This window comes from Pygocentrus nattereri, chromosome 3 (genome assembly GCF_015220715.1).
Source record: "Pygocentrus nattereri isolate fPygNat1 chromosome 3, fPygNat1.pri, whole genome shotgun sequence".
NCBI classification, from domain to species: domain Eukaryota; kingdom Metazoa; phylum Chordata; class Actinopteri; order Characiformes; family Serrasalmidae; genus Pygocentrus; species Pygocentrus nattereri.
In genome coordinates, this window is record NC_051213.1 from 25,167,549 (window position 1) to 25,190,712 (window position 23,164).

Consider the following 23,164-nt stretch of genomic DNA (forward strand, 5'->3'; position numbering starts at 1 on the left):
GCTTGGTGTGATTAAACATGATTTCCATGTCACATCCCATGTTGTGGTGGTTGGTTAGTGTAGTGGTTAACACCTTTGCCTTCAATGCTGTAGACTGGGGTTCAATCCCCGACCAGGGCAAACTCCCTACGCTATACCAATAAGTGTCCTTGGGCAAGACTCCTAACACCACCTTGGCCTGCCTGTGTAAAATGATCAAATTGTAAGTCGCTCTGGATAAGAGCGTCAGTCAAATGCCATAAATGTAAATGTTGTGGCCATTTTACAGTGGAAGGCCAGCCAGATAGCTGGTGAATTCTAATATCCTGTAATAGCACATCATTCTATCATACAATGTGAAATAATGCTGTAGTTGATGCTGAAGTTAGAATGAGGCTTAATTAATTACTCAATGGTGGAGAAAATGGTGATATTGCTAAAATTAACCCAGTCAAAATGACAAAATGTTCAGTAAGCTACTCGATGTGTTATCTTCCATCACTGTCCAAATCTTTTTGCGATTATTATTTTTCTACTTCATTTGAGCACAGCAGCTGTCCTTTACATAGTGCAAAATTTCATGATAACTAGACAAATAGAAATGCTCTAAAATTGCTTGAAATAAAATAAAATGTCTCTACATAAACTTATATTAATCATCAAGCAAAGAACATTGTCAACCTTCTCCTGTGTAGTTACGATAGTAGTTACCATATGGAGAATCTTTTTGGGCAGTGATGATACACATTCTGTTTACCTAGTATACCAACAATGTTTAATTTGCTTCAGTGTCAAGAAAGAAAACACACACACACACACACACACACACAGATTTTCTAAGCCGCTTCTCCCTCAGGGTCATGGTAAATGCAAATTTTATGAAATTACAATCATAGGAAAATATCTTCTCTTCTGCTTATAAACATGAATGTGGTATCAAGTAAAAGATTAGAATCTGTACTTTTGAATTTCTCTGCTTATTCTGATGATGAATGAGCAAGCTTACTTTTGTAATGCAATTCTTTACAGCACAGCATAATAGAAATCTTACATTATACACTTATAATCATACACTAATGATATGTTATGTATACTATGTTAGTATATTAGTGTGCCTGGCCACTTTCGTCTCTGTCCTGTTCCATTTCCATCTAGCTTAACTTACTAGCTGACATTACATTGTATGGACATGAAATGACACACACTGCACATCTGTCACAAAAAGTCACAATTTAACTGTTTAATCTGCTCTGCTCTATTAATCAAGTGATTTCTCAGTGTTGTTGTTTTTATTTTTTATTATTTATTTTGTATGTAGAGAGTGTGTTATTTATTTATTTATTTTAATGAATAGCTGGTGAGAAGCTTGGGTTAATTCAGGGTTAACTGATCATGCTTGCTAGCTGCTTAATTTAGTAACTAATATGAAATTATATAGACAATACATGTATTTCTCTACATGCACACATTCACACAAAATGTGCACAATTACCCAGAATAATGCATCAATCATGTCTTAAATTTTCTATTGGCAGTGTGAAAATAATGACAGTCATTTTTGCTGCTAGACTACATGCTAATAACATAACTCTAGCCACCAAGGCCATATCTTCTTCATTTCAGGCGAGAGCTCGGCCAGATCTGTGTGGAGAATGATGGCTGTGGTGCAAAGAATTTTGCCTTGCCCTGTGGCCAAATGTTTAGCAGATTTCCATTTTATGCAAAGTCCAGCTACCACACTGCGTAAGGGTAGATTGGTCGCTGTCATGAACACAAACATTATGTTCATAGAATTACAGTGGCATTAAAATAAAAAAAGATGACTGTATATCAGATTGTCTACTTTCCCAGTCATGTTTCTTATGGTTCATGTTGTTTTCCTTCATTTCCCTCACAGAAACATGAGAGACATTCACATCGGCGGTGACCAGGGAGACTCAGTACAGTGGAATATGACAATAAAAAGTGCTAGTGGACACATATGGTCAGTGAGAGACAACAAGTCTTCCCTTAGGACAAGATGGCAGGAATTAATGGTGAATGACCCCAAGCTTTTGTTTGGTAATAAATGCAGTTTATAAAGGTTAACATAAGAAAACATTGTTGCCTATATAAAAGTATGATGTGCACAACAGATGAATAAGTTACAGGCTGCTGAGTTAGAAACTGATGAGGAAAGTATAAGTTAAGGCTGGGCAGCAAGAGCCATACTGAAACAAACTTATACAGTTTAATTTGCATCATGTATCTTGTTTAATGTTCAATTTCTGTCTAAATATATAAAACCTGCAGTAATTCCTTATTATCTTTATTGTGCCTTGGCCATGGCACAACTTAATTATTCATTACTGTACTGAGTCCTGAAATCCAAAAGATATGTACCACATGTACCACAGATCAGACCAAACAGAGTGGAAATCAGTGTAATATTAATGATCAGTGTAATATTAATGAGTGGGTGAGCTGTGACCCCTGCTCTACTTCTCAGCATTGTCAGAGTCTTTGTCCATTCTACTGCTTTACCCACTCACTGCTTCCCGTTTACCCTTCATGGCTGCTGCCACTGCCAATACCATACATTCCACAGCACTCAGTGGACACAATTTATGGACTTTATTACGTTTCTCAAGATGTATGCCCTTGGGGAAACTGTACTTTGGCATCATTTGTGACTAGTTTGAGCACACACACGTACTTATAAGCAATATCAATTCCATCTATGCCTTTAATCTATGACCACTGTAGCCAGCAGCATCAGGCTAAATTGAAGTCTAGCCTTTGAGTGTTACATTGGGTAATACTATCTACTGCCTCTATGCTCCGGTCAGGAAATTCAGCAGGATGTGGGCCTTCAAGCCACTGCCAGCAAGAAAGTCTGCTTGTCACAGTAAGGAAAATAGACCAGGCTTGGTCTAGGGTCACTAGTTTGTGTCCTAGCCACAAGTTCCATTTTCTTGTCCTAGCCACAAGTTTCCACTTTCTGTTCCCCAGGATACACTTTCACTCTTAACATTCTCCACACCTTTCTCCTTATTTTCCATTCCATTGCAGCTGATCACCAAAGAACTTTGCATGATCTCAGTTTGCTTGTGCTATTTTTCTGTCAGGAAGAAGATTGTAGGAATAAGTATTCTCTTACAAATAAAAATGCGGAAAAAAAGGTTCTCTGTAGTGATACCACACTCTTAAATGTGTGGATTTTTATTTTAACTGGTAAAAGGATACAAGGCCAACTGTATTTGGCTATGGGAAATTGTCTAGTTATCTTTGTGACAGAAAAGCTATCCAGAAGCAAAGAATCCAGGCTTCTAAGATTGAGATCCATCCATCCATCCATCCATCCACTTTCTAAGCCGCTTCTCCGTCAGGGTTGTGGGGGGGGGTGCTGGAGCCTATCCCAGCAGTCATCGGGCGGAAGGCAGGATACACCCTGGACAGGTCGGCAGTCCATCGCAGGGCAGACTAAGATTGAGATATAATGAATAAACCTATTTAGCAAGTATGGCAGGAAAGATTGCCCTGCGATGGACTGGCGACCTGTCCAGGGTGTATCCTGCCTTCCGCCCGAAGACTGCTGGGATAGGCTCCAGCTCCCCCCCGCGACCCTGACGGAGAAGCGGCTTAGAAAATGGATGGATGGATGGATGGATGGATGGCAGGAAAGATAGCATCAAGTCAGTAGAAGGCAACAAGGAGAGCATGCCACTTAAATGTGAGCGCCAAAAAAAAAATATTATATATATATATATATATATATATATATATATATATATATATATATATATATATATATATATATATAATTGGGGTTGGGGTGATGAGAACGTAACAATGTTTAGTTTGTTAAAGGACTTTTCAGTGGATAGTTGCTTAAAGGTCCATTTATATAAATAAAATGTGTAGACTTAAAAGGTTATATACCAGTTCAATGCAAAAATGTAGCAATTTCTGTCAATTAATCTATACTCGGAATAAACAAATCAATAATAAGCACGTACCGATCTGAATTGCGCTCCGACTGAGCTTGTGCACTCGCTCAGAAACAATAAAGAAAGCCACATGCATCTTTTATTTAGTGATAGAAACACAACAGCACTCAGAAAGCTTTGATTCCACCCAATGACACATTTTACTGTAACCAACATGAACATGCATGTGCTGCAACTCCTTTAGTGGCAGATTTAATCAAGCCATTGCTAGATTCTCGAAATGGATTGGCAGTAAATGCTCGGTACGATAGTGTTAAAGGGTTTTCACAGAACCACATGTCGAAGCCAAGAAACATTGTGTTTTTGAGAAACTGCGTTTTTGAATGTATTTTTCATACGATTCTCTTTTACTCTCTGTTCCTGTGGAAAACTGAGGTGCATGAGCAGAAGAAGAAGGCAAAATAGGAAGGATAGAGGGAAGAGAGAGAGAGAGAGAGAGAGAGAGAGAGGGAGAAGATTAAGAAGAAGAAGAACCACAGTGATAAGCGGTGTGTGACTGTCTCAGGCAGAGGGAATAAGTAGAGATCACTGGCAATAGCTTTCTGAATGAGCTGACAGACGTTTATATGCAGGACAGTAGAGTGGGATACTTCAGCACACCATTACAGACAGCTTTTTTTTTCTTTTTTTTTTTTATAGGTGGGCCTCCAGTTCTACCATCAGAAGTTAGGTTGGGCTTTTGGAAGCCCTAAAAATACGACTTTCATGATTTTATAAGACAAAAATGTCATCTGTTTATTTTCTGACAGAGATGAAAGTCACATTACCACCTCTGTGTAACACTTTACTGACAAATATTTAATGCCATCCAACCTCATTTGGAAATATTCTTCTCAAACTACTGCTTAAAATCACGAACCAGTTCAACTCTGCTGAACTGATGGAGTTGATTTACTAAGAACTCATTTATATGAAACAGGTGTATTGAATAAATAAATGTTTGATTTAACTTTCTCAGTCATGCTAACTGTATCTGGTTCTGCAAACTCAGCTAGACGCCTATGAGACAGATCACTTTGGCATTACTTCAAAGTTAACAGGATACATTATGGCAAAAATCTTACTTAGGTTGAGGAATAATGTACAGTATGTCAAGAAGGAAAGATTCAATGCACAGAGGGCATGCCAATTGAACATGCAGCTGCAAAAATGAGCGTACTTGGGTGGAGGGGGAGGTCAGAATGTTTAACAGCTTAGAGATCTGTCAGTACAGTTTATCACATGAAATTACTAAATGGATTTCATTAGAATTGCATTGGAAATTATTTACATTTTTATCAAATTAAAGTATAGAATTCAGCTGCTTTTGCTGTTCATGCAAACCAAATTGAACCTTTTGACTACTGTCAAGTCAACCAGCCAGTCAGAGGACTTTGATCTGCCACCATTCATCAATTACACACCAAGCAACCTATAGTGGAGACAGAAACTCTTTAGATAATAATGTCTACTGTCTGATTAATCCTTGGTAAAGCTGGAAACAGCATACACATTAAAAACAACTGTCACCACAAACAAAATTAAACCATGGGAAAGGCACTATATAAATAAAAGTGATGATGATGTTGATGATGAAACCAATTTATGACTCTAAGGTTGACCTTTTTTTAGCAATGTCTCCCATGTGAGGACAGTATATACCACTTAATGCCCAAATAAAGTTATTTATAAAAAATAATGTATTGACTCAGAAGTGCTCCAGTTTACTCATCTACAGCTAGTGTTAGTACAGAGAATAAACAGCAGGATACCTAGTGCACCAAGCTCTAACTCCAGTCCAACCACAATCACAGACATATGTACAGCTTTAAATGCTTTAACTCTGGTGAGCCACTCTGGAAACCACTTCCACAAAGGCCCACTGCACTCATGCACGCTCAAGCAGAGGGGCAAACACAGAAGCCTGGAGGGACAAATACATTAGAGACATCCCAATTCAAGGCCTAAACTGAACTGACCTAAAGCCACTGATGTTTCACTCATTTCCCCATACCTCATTTCTTCTGATGATACACATCTAATAGCTACCTCTGATAAATGATACAATGTGGCGCAGAACAATTTGATTAGTGCTGTAAGGCCACAGTTCCACTGTAGTAATAGATTCTGGAACTTGTTCTACTATTCAGACTTTTTCAGTGCTTGTATGAATTTTAGCTTAGAATCATCTTGTAATTAATTTATTCTTCTCTACAGTTTAGGTTTTGTATGATTTAGTTTTATATATTGTAGAGTAAGACACAGGGAAAGTCCACCATGAGAAGCCTTTATTAAACACCAGGTAGAAAGGCACATGCAAAGCATTGAACTCACGGGGGAGGTCGCTACCAGTTACAGGGTTCACCCTCATGGTAGACCAATACCCAACACAATACAATAACTAAAACCACACCCTGACACAAAACAACACAAATAACACATAACATATCTTTACACTAATGAACGACGTTTACACAACACTAAAGTCCCTTTTTAGAAGGGGGTATTAACAACACATTACAATCAATTTCCCTCAGGGAGAGCCCAGTCTCAAATAGCCACTTTACTGAAAAAATGGTCTTTTAAGAAAGTAAGTGACATATAGTAACAGTGACGTGACTGGTTATGAACTGTTTGGAACAACAAAAGATAAAACCCGAGCTCCTCTAGCATAATTCCATGGAAATCTTTTCCTCAGTCATGGTGAAGACATTTTTTTTAGACTACTTTACAAATTCCCCACTCTTCCCCATACCATATCAGTCAAGAGTAGGGTTACCAATCAAGAAGAGAAACAAAGCACAAACCTAAGGATACAAAAACATTACCACAGCAAATAACTAAAATATATTGTTACTGTCTAAAAATAAAACTAAACAAAATAGATTTTTCTCTTAACCAGGACTCGGCAACCCAAATGTTAACAAGAGCCATTCTGTCCTTTCGATAAAAATCAAACCACCTCAGGAGCCACAACATTACTTGTCCATTTTACCATATTGGCTGTAAATATGTCTCAGTATGTGCTAATGTACTAGTAAATGCAGACTCTAAGCTTCAGCTTCGCTATAGCTGCTTTTTTCACATCTCTGGCAGGAAACTTTTCTGCGAAAGTAAAATAGTTTCTTGTAAAATGTCTCTTTTTTTATACGAGGTTGAAGGCAGTTTCTCATTCTCAAGCTTCTTGTTTGAATTTTTCCATTCTACCTTAAACGGTGCCTGAGGCGCCATAGTGTAAGTGCGGGAAAATTTGAACAAGAGGCCAGTGTTTAAAACCATTTAGTGTTAAATCTATTCAAACGATCAGCAGAGCTGTATTGTTCTGCTACAGAGAATTATTTTATTTTTACCTAAAAATCTATTTCTACTCTGGAGCACGTGTTGCCAACCCCTGCTCTAGACTCTTAGTGTAGGAGGAAATAAGATAAAAATGAGTTTGCCACTCAGGAGGTAATAGATACAGTTTCTACTTTGCCATTTCCTGTCTAACCTCTTTTAGCTTGTGGTTGTGGGAAAAGTGAAGCTGTTTGTCCTGGTGTATCATCAGGTCTTCAAGTGCTTCTGACTAAGAGAGACATTGCGTGCCTAAGAGAATGCATTGCTTCCAACCTTAATGAGAGATAGAAACTTACAAGCACATAGTTTCCAGTCTCACAAGCAGAAATGTCCTTTTATTGTTGATTTGCTGAGGTGCATTCAGTGTATACATCATGACAGACTGCTCTTTGATTCAATGCTTAATATTCAGGTATTAAACCCTTAACAGATTACAGATACTAATGGAATTTCCTCTTTGTCTTCTGAACTAGCCGTGCTCTTTGATTTATTTGATTTGTATGGTATCATTTCATTTTTGTTTTATTTCTCCACTTAACAGTTGAATTGTCTTGCACCATTAACAAGCATCAAAGTTTTTGCTTTTTTCTGAGTGCATGCAAAGAATGCAATAATTGACCCTCAAATACACCATAAATATTGCTTAGGCTTCCCTACATGTTCAGCTGTGTGCCAAAAGTCAGACATTTTGGCTTTGCTGACTGCCAAGCCCTAATTGAACTATGAGGAGAACTCTGCCCTGCTCTCCAACTGTAAATAGCCGAGCTACCGGTGATACTCATTTGATTTTCATTTTCTTTTCCATATTGTTTTCGATATTTTCCCAGAAAAAAAGACAAACAGAACAATCAGGAGTATTTCAGTCATGTATCCTGACTATATAGTATACAGTATATAGTACAGTATACAGTATGCATGTCCATACTGTATACTGCATTCTATATGAATATATAAGACATGAGGGCTCAAACTACGGCTCCTGCTCAAACACACCTAATTCAATGCATCAGTTAAGTTTCCAGGTTTGGTTAATGCAGGGAAATCATCAAACTGCGTTGAACTCTGACCCTCCGGTATTGGATTTTCCCCACCCTTGATATAATAGGTAATATGATATCAATCCCCCTGCACTTTAAATTGCCTAAAAAAATTAAAGGAGAGGAAAAGTATTTATTTATTACATTTTTTATGAGGTTGGATGGTATTTAAGGGTTAAATGGCTGACTATAAGGAAAATGTGCTTTAAATCTTCAATATTGCTGTACTTTGATAAAGATTAGACTTGGTCTATGTTTAAAACAATCCATCTAATTAAACAGGAAATTCAACAGAGAAGATCTAAAAAAAATAATAATAACATCATTAAAATATCATTATTGTCATTTTCAATTGAAACTGTTCAACAAATGGTTTATTGTTTGGAACACCTATTAGCTATGCACTTTTAGTGACCTCACCTTCTCTCATGTCTTCTGTTGCATCAGAAAAGGAAGAGGTGCTGCTCTCTCTCCCTCAGTGACTGTGGCTGCTTCTGGAACAAACAATGCTGCTGGGCTGAGGTTGACTTTGTTTGGTTGTGATCTCAGTAATATTGAGTTCGTTTACATGCACTTAGTAATCCAATCATAATCAGATCTCTGCAGTTATTTGATTATTCAAGTGGTCATGTAAAACGTGTACATTCTAAAACATGTAGAAGTTTCTGAATAATAAGACCTAATATATAATAAACCTAGGATGTAAAGGGTTAATATACAACTGGTGCACACTTCTTTTCTCACTTTGCTTCATTAAAAGCTCTTACAACAAAAACTCTGGACACATCAGTCAGTCAATTTGTCAGCCGCACTAATTATCAGTAGCCTCACTTATTACATAAAAAATATTATTCATGACCCCTGCATATCTTTGGAAGCTCCTTCATTCTTATAGCCACTCTTTCACCCTCAGGTCCTCTGGCAGCAGTCTATTAACAGTGCCTGACACTAGACTCTCAGCAGTGGGTGGCTTTCAGTGCTGTAGCCCCTAAAATATGGAAATCCATCTCCCCGTCTCTTTGACACAGTACTTCTGTGTCCTCCTATAAATCTCTTTTCAAGCCTTTTCTCTTCAAACAATACATCTCTCCTTTGTCTTTCTCCTCTTTGTCTTTTATTAAGACTGCTATACTCTATTGTAAAGCCCTGTGATTCTGAAATGCAATATATAAATGTATATAATATAGTTTAATAATGAACTGTATTATTAAAGTGAAAGATTACTATTACTACTATTACTGCTTCTAACAACAATAATAATAGTGAATGTTGTTATTATTATTTTATAATAATATTATTGTTATGATTATTATTATTATTATCATCATCATCATCATCATCATCATCATTTTTTATCTGAAAGAGTCAAATGACATCAAATGAAAAAACTTTCCACTGTGCTTTGACGCTGTTCCATCAAACAGTGATTGTACATTCATAGCTTCATAAAAAAGGTTAAAATCTTGAAATGCCCAGTGGAAAACGATAAGCACTGCCAATCTAGCTCTCCCATTGTTCAAAAAAAGGTAGTCACCACTGGTCTATGCTAGACTATGATAACCAGCTGTAGCCCAGTGAGCTCCTTGCTCCCTACCTTACAGCTCAGTTCAATACAGTTCAGCAGGCCAGGGCCAGGTCCCAGCTTATCTCCATCAGAGGCAGCCATCCACACAGTGCTGTGTGTTTCTGTGCACAGCATTCTGCTTTGGTGCAGAAAAGGCAGGCAAGTCCGGATTTGGGATTTCTGTAGTTGCTCAACAATGTGCATCATGTTTAGACATCCCTCCTTATGCTATTCCATCCACTGTAAGTGGCTTTTAAATGCTTAGATGCAGGTATAGCAGACGATCCAAACATGCAGTGAAAAAAACTCACAACTCACACAACTCACACACACAAACACACACACACACACACACACACATGCACTGCGAGGGATGCCAGACATTCCAGAGCTAGAGAGAGAGAGAGTGCGAGATGTGAAGGCGTGCTGATCGCTTTCAAAACAAACATTGTTAATCCACACCTGTGCCCAGAGACCTGGGGCGCCCCTCCCACTGGGACAGGCTCACACCACTGCCATGGCCACAGTTGCTGCACAACCTGGAGAAACAGTGGGCCGTTTCTTCTCCGTGTGTCAAGCTCAGTATCAACACTTCCTCATCGTTAACACCATCCATATTATTGCTGCTATTTTTGGGGCTCGCCTGAATGTCAGGTCTTGTAATTAACATCTACGTCTCCAGCAAAACAGCAGCAGCTGGGGAGAGGAGCGCAGTGAGTCGAGATGGACCAGACAGGCTGAAAGTTCACAGCCGTAAAGCATGCAATTCTTCTCAGTGAGAGTAAAATAATCACATGGCATGGGAGTTTTACGTGGTAAAATACTGTTAACAGCGTCATGAATGTGTTTGTTTTCTGTAGATGAGTAATTAGTATGGAGGGAGCTGAAGAGAGTGATGGAAAAACAGCCCATTCATCGTTTCCTGGCATGCCAGAGAACATAGAGGTGATTAGTCAATAGTGTGGTTAGAAGGAAAGGTCAAAGCTATAGTGGGAGTATCATACTGAAGCAGGGAATTGTCACCAGGCATGACTTACAAGGAAACGAAAGGGTGGAAAGGGAAAAAAGATTCTGCATTTTCTCCCTGTCGACCATGTCCGTAGCCTTCAACCTCAATGCATTCCAGTCAAGCAGAACCAGGCACAGTGCAGAGGGATGTTTCCACTCACAGAGAAACCCCACGCTGGTACCATTCTCCTTTCCTCTGAATCCTTTCTCCTTATGCCATTCAGGGGAAAAATAGTGTTCATATTTTAACTGGGGTTCTATTTTCTGCCCACTGTCTTACTGTGCCCCCCTTCTCTGACCATTTTGAACGTAAAACATGAAGTAAAAGCAGATGTTTAGTTTGCTTCAGACATGCGAGGCAGCTGGGTAAACTGCAGGAATGGGTGTAATATTCTACCCACCTCAAACTCTTAATGTTTCTCTAGCTTGTCCTGAATGGCCAGGCTCACCTTATGCATGGTATAGCAAAACAGTCCTTCCTAAGGAGCCCATTAACACTCATACCAGTGTCTTGTTAACACTGTGGTATTTTCACCAGTGTCCTAGGTAAGAGGCAAACAAAATCTACATGTAAATGAGATGATATGATTGTGGAAGTGAAAACAAATAAACAATCACAATTCTCAGAAACAGAGACACAAATTTGACAAAGTGCTGACAAATGATAGTAAATCGCGCAAGTAATGAAACAGTAATCCAGTAATCCTTGTTTATGAAAGAGCAAATGCGCCACCTTCAGACTATGGGCCCCTAACATCATGGTAAATCTGGTGATGCATTTTAGGAATCTTGGCCTGTATCACAGAAACTTCCCATCTTGTTGTCTTTATTTTAGATCTGACAGATCAAGATAAGATTTTTCAAAAATTTGGATTACAGAAGCAAATCTTATCTTAATTTAGCAATCTAATTTTACAGCATGTCACCTCAAGTTAGGAAATCCTAATTTACTCAGTTGAACTCAACAATCAACTGTCATATCTGTTACCTAGCAAGTGGCCATACGCACACAGCTGACATATAAACACATAATCAGAGTAATCAAGTTAGTCAGCCAGACAGTTACCGTTACTGATGTAAAAAAAGGGCAAACAAAACTAAAGCCTAAACTTGAAAGTTAAAAGTATTGTGTCAGCGCTTTATGCTTTGCTGTTCCCCAGTTTCAGTTTCTTAAATGCTTTAGCTGACCGTGCTGACGTTATTTCTCCTCATGAACAGCCACACATTTAGCTCTGTTATCTCTTTATTCACCAACATCTCTTTAATATTTTATCTGAGGAGTTTTTATCAACATCAGTACTCAAATGTAATTAGAGTAGATGGTGAAGATCGTGTCTGCAGTGTCTGGGGTTTTTGAAACACCGTTTTCTGTAATGTTTTATTATCTGGAGTTAAGAAAAGATTCTGAACTTAAGAACTGTTGTTCTGTAATAGCTTCTGTCCTAAATTCAGAAAAGATTTCAGACTTAAGAAGTTTCTGTAATACAGCTCCTGGCCCTAATTCATTAAAATTGCATAAAAAAGAGTGCAGATTTTAGACTTTAATGAACCATTACATTCTACATTGTGCTACATCCTATTAGTACAATGTGTAAACAATTGAAGATTAGAATGTAAATGATGAATCAGCTTCAGTGAGTGAAATCAAGCACAACTGTACCCGTAGCTTTACATCTCAATAACATGTTGCACACCCTAATTCACCCTAATGCAGATTATGCAATTGTTGTGCTCAGAAGTGCAGATTGAGTTCCAGCCATCAGTGCACTGCTACTCCTGCTGATCATACTTTTTATAGTGTTAAAATTATGATGACTGTTTATGTCTCAGCCTACCGTGAAATCACTTTGGAGGTTTCCAGCTCTACCCGTTTATTTAAACTGTACACAAATTGTAAATCATTATGCTTTTTTTTCTTCCATACTAAGATTTGTTTCTATCTCTGAGCCAGATAAATGTTTCACTTGTTGATATGTATAGTAAAAGGGCAGGGGTAAAACATGATACTAAAACATGATATTATTGGTTAATTGTTCCCTGCCCGCCAGTGCATGGTGATGTAACCAAAACTCAGAAGATGTTTGAGATGCAGGCAAAAGTCATTAAATTGATGAAACATTAGAGAAAAAGAAGAATTACTTTTACCTTTAATTGATAAATCATGTTTAAATGATCAGGTGCATGAACTAACAAAGTAAAAAGTTTGGATTTCAGGTTGACTTCAGTAAAGTTCAGTAGCCACACCAACACTGCTTATTGGTTGGAAGGCTGGTTCAAATGAAGTTGCCCTGGTTTCCAGCAGCTCAATTCACCACATTTTTTATTTTTTTATCCAATGTCTAGTGGTGCACAGAGGAACTGTCATCTGTTTCCAATGAGGAGCTTTGCTCTGATTGTTGAACTTGTTGAAGGGCCATCCGGCTGAGCCCTCTCTCGCTCTCTCTTTCTTTGACTAAATAAACAGGAAAGAGAGCCTTGTAACCAGATGCTAAAAAGGATAGAAAGCAGTGGCAGGGATCTGCACTCACTAGCTATTCTGGTCTCAGAGATCAGCCATGTTACTCTTAGGGACATTAATGACTGTCCTAATTAGCCTCATGCTAATCATCACAGAGAATCATTAAGAACTGAGTGGTGACACACACTTCATTATATGAGTGTGATCACTTTAACGTGAGTCACATTCTGAAAGGAGCAGAGCATCCACAGCAAATCGCTGCTGCTTTTTAAAAAAATTAAAATCTCATTGCATATTCATCTCATAAACGGTTGAAAATGTACATAAAAAGATGGTGAGAAAGGAATAATAAGCAGTATAATATAGTTGTGAGTGTTGTGAAATATATTTTAAATATGTACATGGATTGTTGTAAGCAATATTTACAGTATTGCAATATTGTCTCTCAGGGTTACGGTTAAGAACATTTCTTCCTCTTTTATGAAGTTTCTATTTGTGAGATATGAGGTTTTGTTTTGACAGTGACAAAATCATTATGACCCCCCAAGTGTGTATGATTTTGGTACTTTACCACCTCTCTGTGTGATTCTGCACTTATAAATATCATGGAAAGACAGTGCTAATAGCAGCATACTAAAGTCAACATATCCTCCTGATAGGCCTACTGAAGGTTTTTGCTCTGAGGGATTCTCTCTTGTCAGTCTCATCACAAGCACAGCGGGGTTCTTACAGGAATGACTGTTACCAGAGAGAATATAGTGCTGAAAAGCTCTGGTACTCTATATGGGTTCTAAGAGAGGAGGAGGGGGAGCGTGGTGTGGGAACCGTGTATTGATGCTGGACAATGGAGTTACTGTTTTAATCTACTCAAAGAGTTATGAGACTTCTCTTTTCTCCATGTCCCAACACATGGTCTCTTCTGTCATCGCATTATCCACAGCCCATTGAAACTCTGCCTTAATTGAAACAAATTCCAGTTGTAGCCCTTGTTTTCTGAAAACTCTAGAAATATTTTTCAGGAAACTATGAAAAAAATGGAGTCATAAATTTAGAGGATAATAAATCACTAGACAAAGCTATGCTTCCTTCTGTGTGTGTTGCTGTTGAAGCTTAATTTACTGGTTGCTGTAAACTTAAACCCTACAAATTCTCTAGCAGTGCCCAGAAGTTCTGAATAAAACCAGATGATTTTTTTTCTCATTGGTAAATAAAACCTATTGCTTAGTGCAGTGGCAAACCATGAGCATTAGAGGTAAGCCTTCAGTTGCCAAACCTGGTCAAAAATGAAGTGAAAAGATCTCTAGCATAACACATTTTTTCCTTAGTGGGAATCTAGTAGTATGTTAGTGCTAAGCCAATGGTGATTACATGAAATTTTGGACTTTCTAATTAAATAATATGCACATTTGAAGCTCATAAAACACATTCCATGCCTTATTGTCACAGACATTATCACATATTTACTTTTTAGCAGCTTTACAGTGATGCCTTCAGTAAAGAGTCACATCATAGAGCTACTGCTACTGTATTGCATTTCTAACATCTGGCTGAAATGTATTTAAATGCTCTGGTATTCACAGCTAGTTGCATATGTACAGCTTCCAGAAGGCCTAGAGTGACGTTTCTACCCATTGTAAATAAAAATGTGATTGGTTGAATGTGTATTCCTTATTGTGTTACTGGTTAAATTAAGCTATTGTACCTTCAGTTCAGCTCCTGAAGTCCTAATTAATGGAAGAACAAAAAAAATTATAGACATCACAGAAAAAATTCGCAGAGATCATTAGGTCAAGAAGGATTTTGGGGTTCCCCACTGGCTCAGTGAGTCCAAGTGCTGCTTCAACATTGTTTAAGCTATACTTATTTGTTGAATGCACACACACAAGGTCTATGAAGGCTATAAGAGGACTCTCAGAGGTAGCAGGGGTTGACAGGTTGATGGGGATACAGAGGGTGAAGAAGGCATGCTAGTGACAAGGTGGAGAAAATACCTTATGATGACGTCTCAGCTAATGGGCTGACAAAGGTCTCGCTCTATCTTGGCTGCTGAGAGATTTATCTTAGCTCAGTCAGTGCTCTCTTTCACTGTCTACTTCTTCTCCACCATCAGCTCCACTCTCTCCATCATTCTCTCCTTCCCTCCCATCCTTCACTCGTCCCCTTATGCCCCTCTTGCAGGCTGTCCTACCTGCAGACCCCCGGAGCAGCATCTCATCTGTCTGTCTGTCAGTGGCTGGGTAATTGGAGCTGTTTAGGTCATAAAATCCAGGTGGGTGGGGGAGGAATGTGTGATGAACCAAGCAATGGGCCTTCCCACGCTTGTCCAACTTGGTGTTTGTGCTGGACCACCGGGTCAAACAAAGCAGAACTTATAATTCATCCAACACAAGTCATTTTTCAATTTTAAGGGATGCTTGCTTTGTGCATACAAACATTCCTTGAAGTTTGGATAGATTTTCAGTGGGGTTTTCACCTACCTCGATTTGTAATTATAGCCTGGTTGACCACCCTGAAGCTGCATTTGCTTTTCTCTACAGTTTCATTGTGGCTACGTGGTCATGGCAAGCCTAATTTGTAATGTGCAAAAAATCTCTAAATGTTAAATATATGACATTCTTGTTGCATTAGGGATGGATAATCTACAACACTGGATTACAATTTTTCACATATTATGAGAAGCAAGGTGGTATTTAAGCTTAAGTGTCTTCAGATATGAGTATGCAAAACAGAGAAGCTGAAATTAAATGTACTGCATCCATATTACATGGACCAAATGTTATTGAAGTGATTTATAGAAAAAAATCTCTTTACTATAAATTGAATTGACTTATTGTTATGCTTTACTTGACGCAAGAGTTGACTCTAATTATGGAACTTGTCAACAGAGACTAGTTGAAACCTCCTCTTTTCATTTTGCACTAATGTGTGTTGTGTGGCGTAAAGATGAATGTCCTGATATGGCTTTTGTATAGATGATACTGGTTAAGATGAAATGTGTGTACTGTGTGCTGTCAGATGCAATTATACTGATGGCTTGTACTACAGCTTCATGCTAGGCTATAAACAAGAACAGAAAAAAGGTCAAATCCCTTTAAAATCAATAACAGGCTGAAGGTAGACTGGCATAAACAACCTTCACCTTCACTTTGTCCTATGCTGTAGCACAAGAGGATGGACCAGCTTGCAAATTGCAACTTCAGTAAAATGAAAACTTTTTTCAAAGTTTAAATGGTTACTGGGGCAGAATAAACTGAGATTCATTAAATTTAATCAAATTGCTTTGAAATCACAATCACCTCTCAATTTTGTGTGGGTGTGAGCAACAGATATGGGGAAAAAATGTATGTACATATACAATCACTGAGCACTTTATTAGGCACACCTACCTCTACTTACTATTCCAGACTGTAGTCCACCTGTGTCTCTGCATACTTTGTTAGCCCCATTTCATCAGGACCACCATAGGACCACCACAGAGAAGGTATTATTTGTGTGGTGAATCATCCTCAGCACCGCAGTTACACTGACGTGGTGGTGTTGTGTTAGTGTGTGTTGCACTAGTGTAAGTGGATCAAACAGCAGTGCTGCTGGAGTTTTTAGACGATGTGTCCACTTTATTAGACACTCTTACCTTGTTGGTTACTCATCCTCTAGTTCTTCATGAGCAGTCACAAGATGCTGCCCACACGTACCAGCACAACACACACTAACATGTCACTACCATGTCAGCGTCGTTGCAGTGCTGAGAACGATCCACCACCCAAATGATACATGCTCTGCTCCTCTGTGGTGGCCCTTTTGGGTCCTGCTCTTTGAACAACAGGGTGAAAGGGGTGGCAAAATATTTAGAGAAACAGATGGACTACAGCAGAAGTACAAAGTTCAAAGCTATCAGCAGGTAGCCAGTATTGTCTCCTTTACACACGTTCATTTTCAGACATCTTGATGCAAATCTCATTGGCTTAGTAAGAGCAATAGTTTTATATTTCTCCCAGAATCTTATTCTGATTTCTCTCACTATTATTGACCATCCTATTAAAACACGGCCTCTGACAATTTTGTCAAAATGTAATAACCTTTAAACCTTAGCTGAAAGATATGAGCAAACTGAATAGCCAGGCTTGCAAGCAGCTAGTAAAGGTTAACTACTCAGTAAATATAGTGGAGTGTGTCAAGCATTTTGCTAATGTTCATTAAGAACTATGACTTCAGCCTTTTTGATTTCATAGCTGTGTATGTTACGTATGAAGGACACAGAGTATGTTCATGAGGGAGTGCATGAAAGACTCTGATGAGACTGAAATTTATGTCTTATGTCCTTTAATGGTACAACAGGTACATTGCTCTTCATTTTCATTACCATATGGGCACCAGAATGTAACTTCTGCACAATTTAAGGTCAAAGACAACGTCTGAGAATTACTAAGCTGGCGAACAAGAGTCTAACTTGTTTGTGGTTCTAGAATCACCATGGTCAAACACATACTTTGAACAAAACTATGCAAAGATAAATTTTAGTTTAGATCAGGGGTCGGCAACCCAAATGTTAGGAAGAGCCATTTTGTCCTTTTTGTCAACAGAAGTCTAACCACCTTGAGAGAGCTGGCCAAAGTCAGCTTGTCACCCGCCACCTTTAACTTCCTGTCTTACCTTAAATGGCGGCTGAGGTGCCAAAATGTTACTCCGGCACCATTTAAGGTGCAATGGAAAAATTAGACCAAGAAGCTGACTTCAGCTTTGTGTCCTTTTAGTGTTTGAAAGTTTCTTGATGCAAATTAAACAAACCAGGAAACTAGCTGGAGTAAATAAAAGTGCTGATAAGTCCATTTATCTCCAAATTGTTGATGTCCGTCTTAAATCTTTATTTGCCTTAACTTGGTGGTGACCAGCAGTCTGGGTTAAAGGTTAGTGAATTAACAGTTATATGACAATTTATTGCTAAAACTTTGTTAGACTGATCAGCAAAGCTTTAATTTACTGCAAATGAGGATTATTTTATTTTTATCTAAAAATCTAATTCTACTACGGAGCCAGGGTAGTAAAAGAGCTGCAGGAGGCTCCAAAGCTGCATGCTGCTGAGCTTCTGCCACATTCTGTTTTTTACAGTTGAGCTTGGATATAAGATTCCAAGGAAAAAAAAGCTTTAATTGCCCTGTTACACGGAAGTTGATTTACAAAAATAGCTCTTTAAAGAACCATCCATTACAAAGCTCTCTGAAGAATTAAAACTGGTTCTTATACAGCATCGCTCCAAAGAACCCTTTTTGGCACCTTTATTCTTAGGAGTGTATACAGTTAGCCTATTATCTGTCTTTATTTCTGCTGGGAGTAGACTTTCTTGTAATCATTTTGACCTTTCCACTTATTTATGTCCCTTTCAAACTATGGCTTTGGCAAACTCTGTCTAAATATCACAGACCGCTTCTCTAATATAGGACGAGTTATATGCCTACTTTACTCAATTCCTGAAAATGAACCATCGCTGTGTTTTGTTTGAGGCTCCTAACATCACAGTTCTCAGATTTCTTAGATTGGTTCTTAATGAAGCTTGTCAATGTTGATTTCCTTTGCCAGTCAATGCGTGCAAAAATGATTTCCTACACAAACAAAGCATCCTAATCGCATATCTATGTCAAAAAATGTTCTCAGGTTCCAGGTTGTCAGATTCCAGAAGTTGAGAAAGCTGGCAAGTCATGCTTACAAAATTCCAAGTTATAGATTTTGAAATATCTTTTTACAAATGCAATAATATTTAGTGATGTTATTCAGGGTCTTTTTGCTTACATATAAAAACTGGTATTTTAAACATAGTTATTCTGTTCTGACAGAGGAGGTATGCAAGGATTTCTTCATTTCTCTAGACAACGGTAAGCAAATCAGGGAGCTATGATAATGGTGAGGTATGAGTTATGAATACATTATATAGAAAGTTTGTTGATGTTACACTAAAATAAGTTAACACATCCTCTACAGAGAACATACTTAAATAAGACTTTTTTCTGTTAATGTTAGTGCACAATTTCTACTTGTTTGCATATTGGAAAAAATTAAACATACAAAGTTTCTTTTGAACCATAACTTTTGCACAGGCCACATTTTATATCATTTTTTCCCAATATGTTCAATTCAGCAAATAAACAGTACTTGTCCATTTAAATGCACAGAAATGTGTTCTCTGCAGAGGACATGTTCTTATCTTCACTCAAAACCTGGTATTTGAGCAGAGGCACCTCACACATTCTGCTAAGATACCAAAAACAGTGATGGTTTCATACTCTATGGAAAGGTCCGCCTATAAAAAACTAAAAAAAAAACACCTATAAAAAAAAACTACTAAAAAAATTAAATTAAATTAAAGCTTAATTAATTAAAAAATAAACAGTAACAGTTAATAAATGAATCTTGTCTTGAATGTACGGTTCTAGGAGCAACTCTTAATTGGTGTAGAACCTTTACGTTACTAGGAAGTTCTGTACACATCACATCTTATTTATAACAATATTATTTTAATAAGAGTCATTTAAAGATCAATTAGGGTGCAAATAGGTTCTTAGGTTCTAGGTATGAGTGGTTCTTCTATAGCATGAAGTCAAAAAACCCCTTTTAAAACATTTAGGTTTAAGAGAGTTTGTTTCATACTGCCTATTTACAAAAAGGATTTTTTTGTAAAAAGATTTTAGTTTTGTAATGTTCAGGTTTATTTCAATTAAAATGGAAAAATCCTTCAGCTACAAGCAGATAACAGCTCTGGAGAGAGAAGCTTTGAGACATGTTTACTCACACGCTCCTCCACTGGCTGGCAGAGGAAATGAGCTTCTGTCCATCTTTCTTAAGTATCTTGGTGACAGTAAGCACTAATGGAGACCAGTCTAGCTGCCTGTGTTTTGAATGTCATGGTGATCTTTAGGTGTGAAATGACCGTACAAGACTGGAGGAGCTTACAGAGGAAAGCCCACACCTCCCCCTCCTTCTTCTGTGCTGTGACAGTGCACACAGACTAACCACGCCACTGACAAGTGAGGAAAGCTGGAAGACACTGATGTAGACTGATGTATGTATGTTATGTTGTGATTTAAACAGTTTAGCATTAAAATAAAATAAAAACAAAATCCATGCTATAATGAACAATCATGATGAACTATAATGAATCATAATGAACTAAATCATATTACAGCACAAAAAGTCATATATAATAGTAATAAAAATACAGAAAGTACAAAGCGTCCGTTATTGATATTCTTATGGTCTGCATATTTTGAGCACTGCTAATGCCAACATAGTTTTTTTTTTTTTTGTTAGTAAAGGCATCAGACATATGTTTATAGATGGCTACCAGCTAAGCATGTCTTTCCAAGGTCTTACAATTAAACCTTAGATGTTTTACAGTCAGTCTCTAAACATAACACTGATTTTTTATTAATGTTAGTAAATATACAAAAATATACTTTTTTAAGGGACTACAATACCCAGCATGCCTTAAACAAACATATTATAAAACCATTGGTTGTCCCTGTGGTGTCAACCAGTCCTGACTACTAGCCTAGCCACCGAGCTATAGGTTAATAGATAAAGCCAAGCTACCATTAATTTAGTTCTTACATCGGTTTTAAAATACCAGAGTCAATTTTTACTCTTTCTAGTATATATAGAATAATCACAAAGCTGAGCACATTTAAACAGTCCTTACTTCCATTCTCTTACCCCCACAGACCCCCACAGAAACACAACCACACATGTAGACCCAAACACAGTAGTAGTGTTAAAGGTTTGTTCACTAGTACAGATTTGGCTGTGCTGTTTCTATCATGGTAGCTAGTTAGATCCTTATTACTCTGTGGTAAACAGCTGCAAAACAGTTCTATGTCTAAAATCGAGTTAGCAGGACTGCTTTTCATGATTCCCATGTGAGAATGACAAGATTAGTCAGTTTTTAATTTTAATTAAAACACACAATAACACCACCATTTCCTAAGCAATCTATGGCAGCACTGTGTTTATTATATCAATCACATTCTTTCACACACATGACCTTTATGTCACACACATGATGCTTTAAGATATTGAAAGTGGTGTTAATGGTCTGATAAATGTGGTTTAATGCGATTCAACTAAAAAAAATGAAATGAATGGAATTCTTTTTACTTCAACATAGTCATGATTTTAAAAACTCACACTCAGTACCAAAAAGATAAAAGCACTAAACAGAAATGTAAATGATTTTTAAATGTTAATGGTAACTTTTCATACTAAGATGCATCAAGAGGTACAAACATTTTTGAAAATAACTTTAAAAATATTGTTTATTTATGACACAAAAATGCATTTGTTATGGTGCCATTTTAATGTTTTTCTGGTGCATTTAGCCTGTTCCAACAACAAATACTGTGATGTACATGGTTATGCACACCCGGCTTTGTGAAAACGATTTTAAGTATTGTGATGTTATATTTTGGCCATCTTGACCACACTAAGGTAAGATACCTCCTACTTGTTTTATTTTCTCATATACACATTTTGGGACTGTCGATTCCTCCTCAAGAGTATGACACAAAGTGTTTTATATGACTAGGAACAGATGTTTAAGTTCTTATCATGTTTCATGTTGTTGAATCACAGTATTTCTGATTAATGCTTTTTCATTACTCTTTAAGCTTTCATTCCTCTCAAAGCCTGTTTTCTAGACAACAGATGCTACAACCAGCCACCACAGCCGTAGTGTATTAAAGATTATTAAAGAACAGGGAACAATGAAGATGATGCCATAGGCTTTAACATATAATCCACACATGAAACTGTTTTGCCCCATCCATACATACAGTGTATATCTATAGTGCAATTTACAGATCAGACCACTGTGTTCTTAGAGACTTGTTGCCTAGTAAGTCATTAGGCAGCACCACAGGGTAGTATATCCTGTCACTGGCTCAGACTAACTCTTAAAATTCCACTGCTCTGCTGTATTGGATTACAGCCTCGTAGTGGGGAAAGTAAATACCTGCTTTATTGCAGCTCATCCATTTGGTTTATGTCTCATTAAATTATGGACCAGGTGGAGTAATAACAGGTATGTCAGACACGCTGTTCCGCCACCCCACCTCCACCCAAGTTTATATTGTTTTCATTTCACATTCTCAATTTTCATGTCATGTTTGTAATAGTGGACAGAAATATCAGGCACAGAAAATGGTTAGGAAATATTTGAAATTCTTCACTCTTGGTTCAAAAATGTACCTTGAGATTTGGGGGATAAAGTAAACAAACAAATAAATAAACCTCTTTATAAACCATTAAACAAATGTGAAACTTTACTTAATGGTCAGGGATGAATTTGTCAAGATTCCTGGAATTCACCAGTCAGTTGGAGAAAGAAATGGGCTTGATAAGCAACATTTTCTTAAACAAGTTTATTCAAGAATATACCTTAATTTATTCTTCACACAAAAGGTGCAGAGATGCCATGTTTGGCCATGATGTTTGGCTTAATCCCACATGGAACGTTTAACGAAACATCTTATCGACAGCTGTGGGATCGCTATGGTCTTTCCTTCAGTGATAAGGGTGAGGGCTTTGGGCACAGTCTTTCTGCTTACCGGCCAAAACAAAGCATTGTCAATTCATGAACATGCTCGGGCAGTAGCAGAGAATGAACTAATTCTGGATGTGTTGCTGGAGGATGTGCCCAGTATGAAGTGTTCATGGCATGCATAACTCAATGAAATGTAACTGAAACAGAGAGTACTGAAGACTAGAGGGGTAAAAACAGAACGTCTTCAAGCAAAAGAACAATATAATCTAGCCAATTCACAGGTAATCT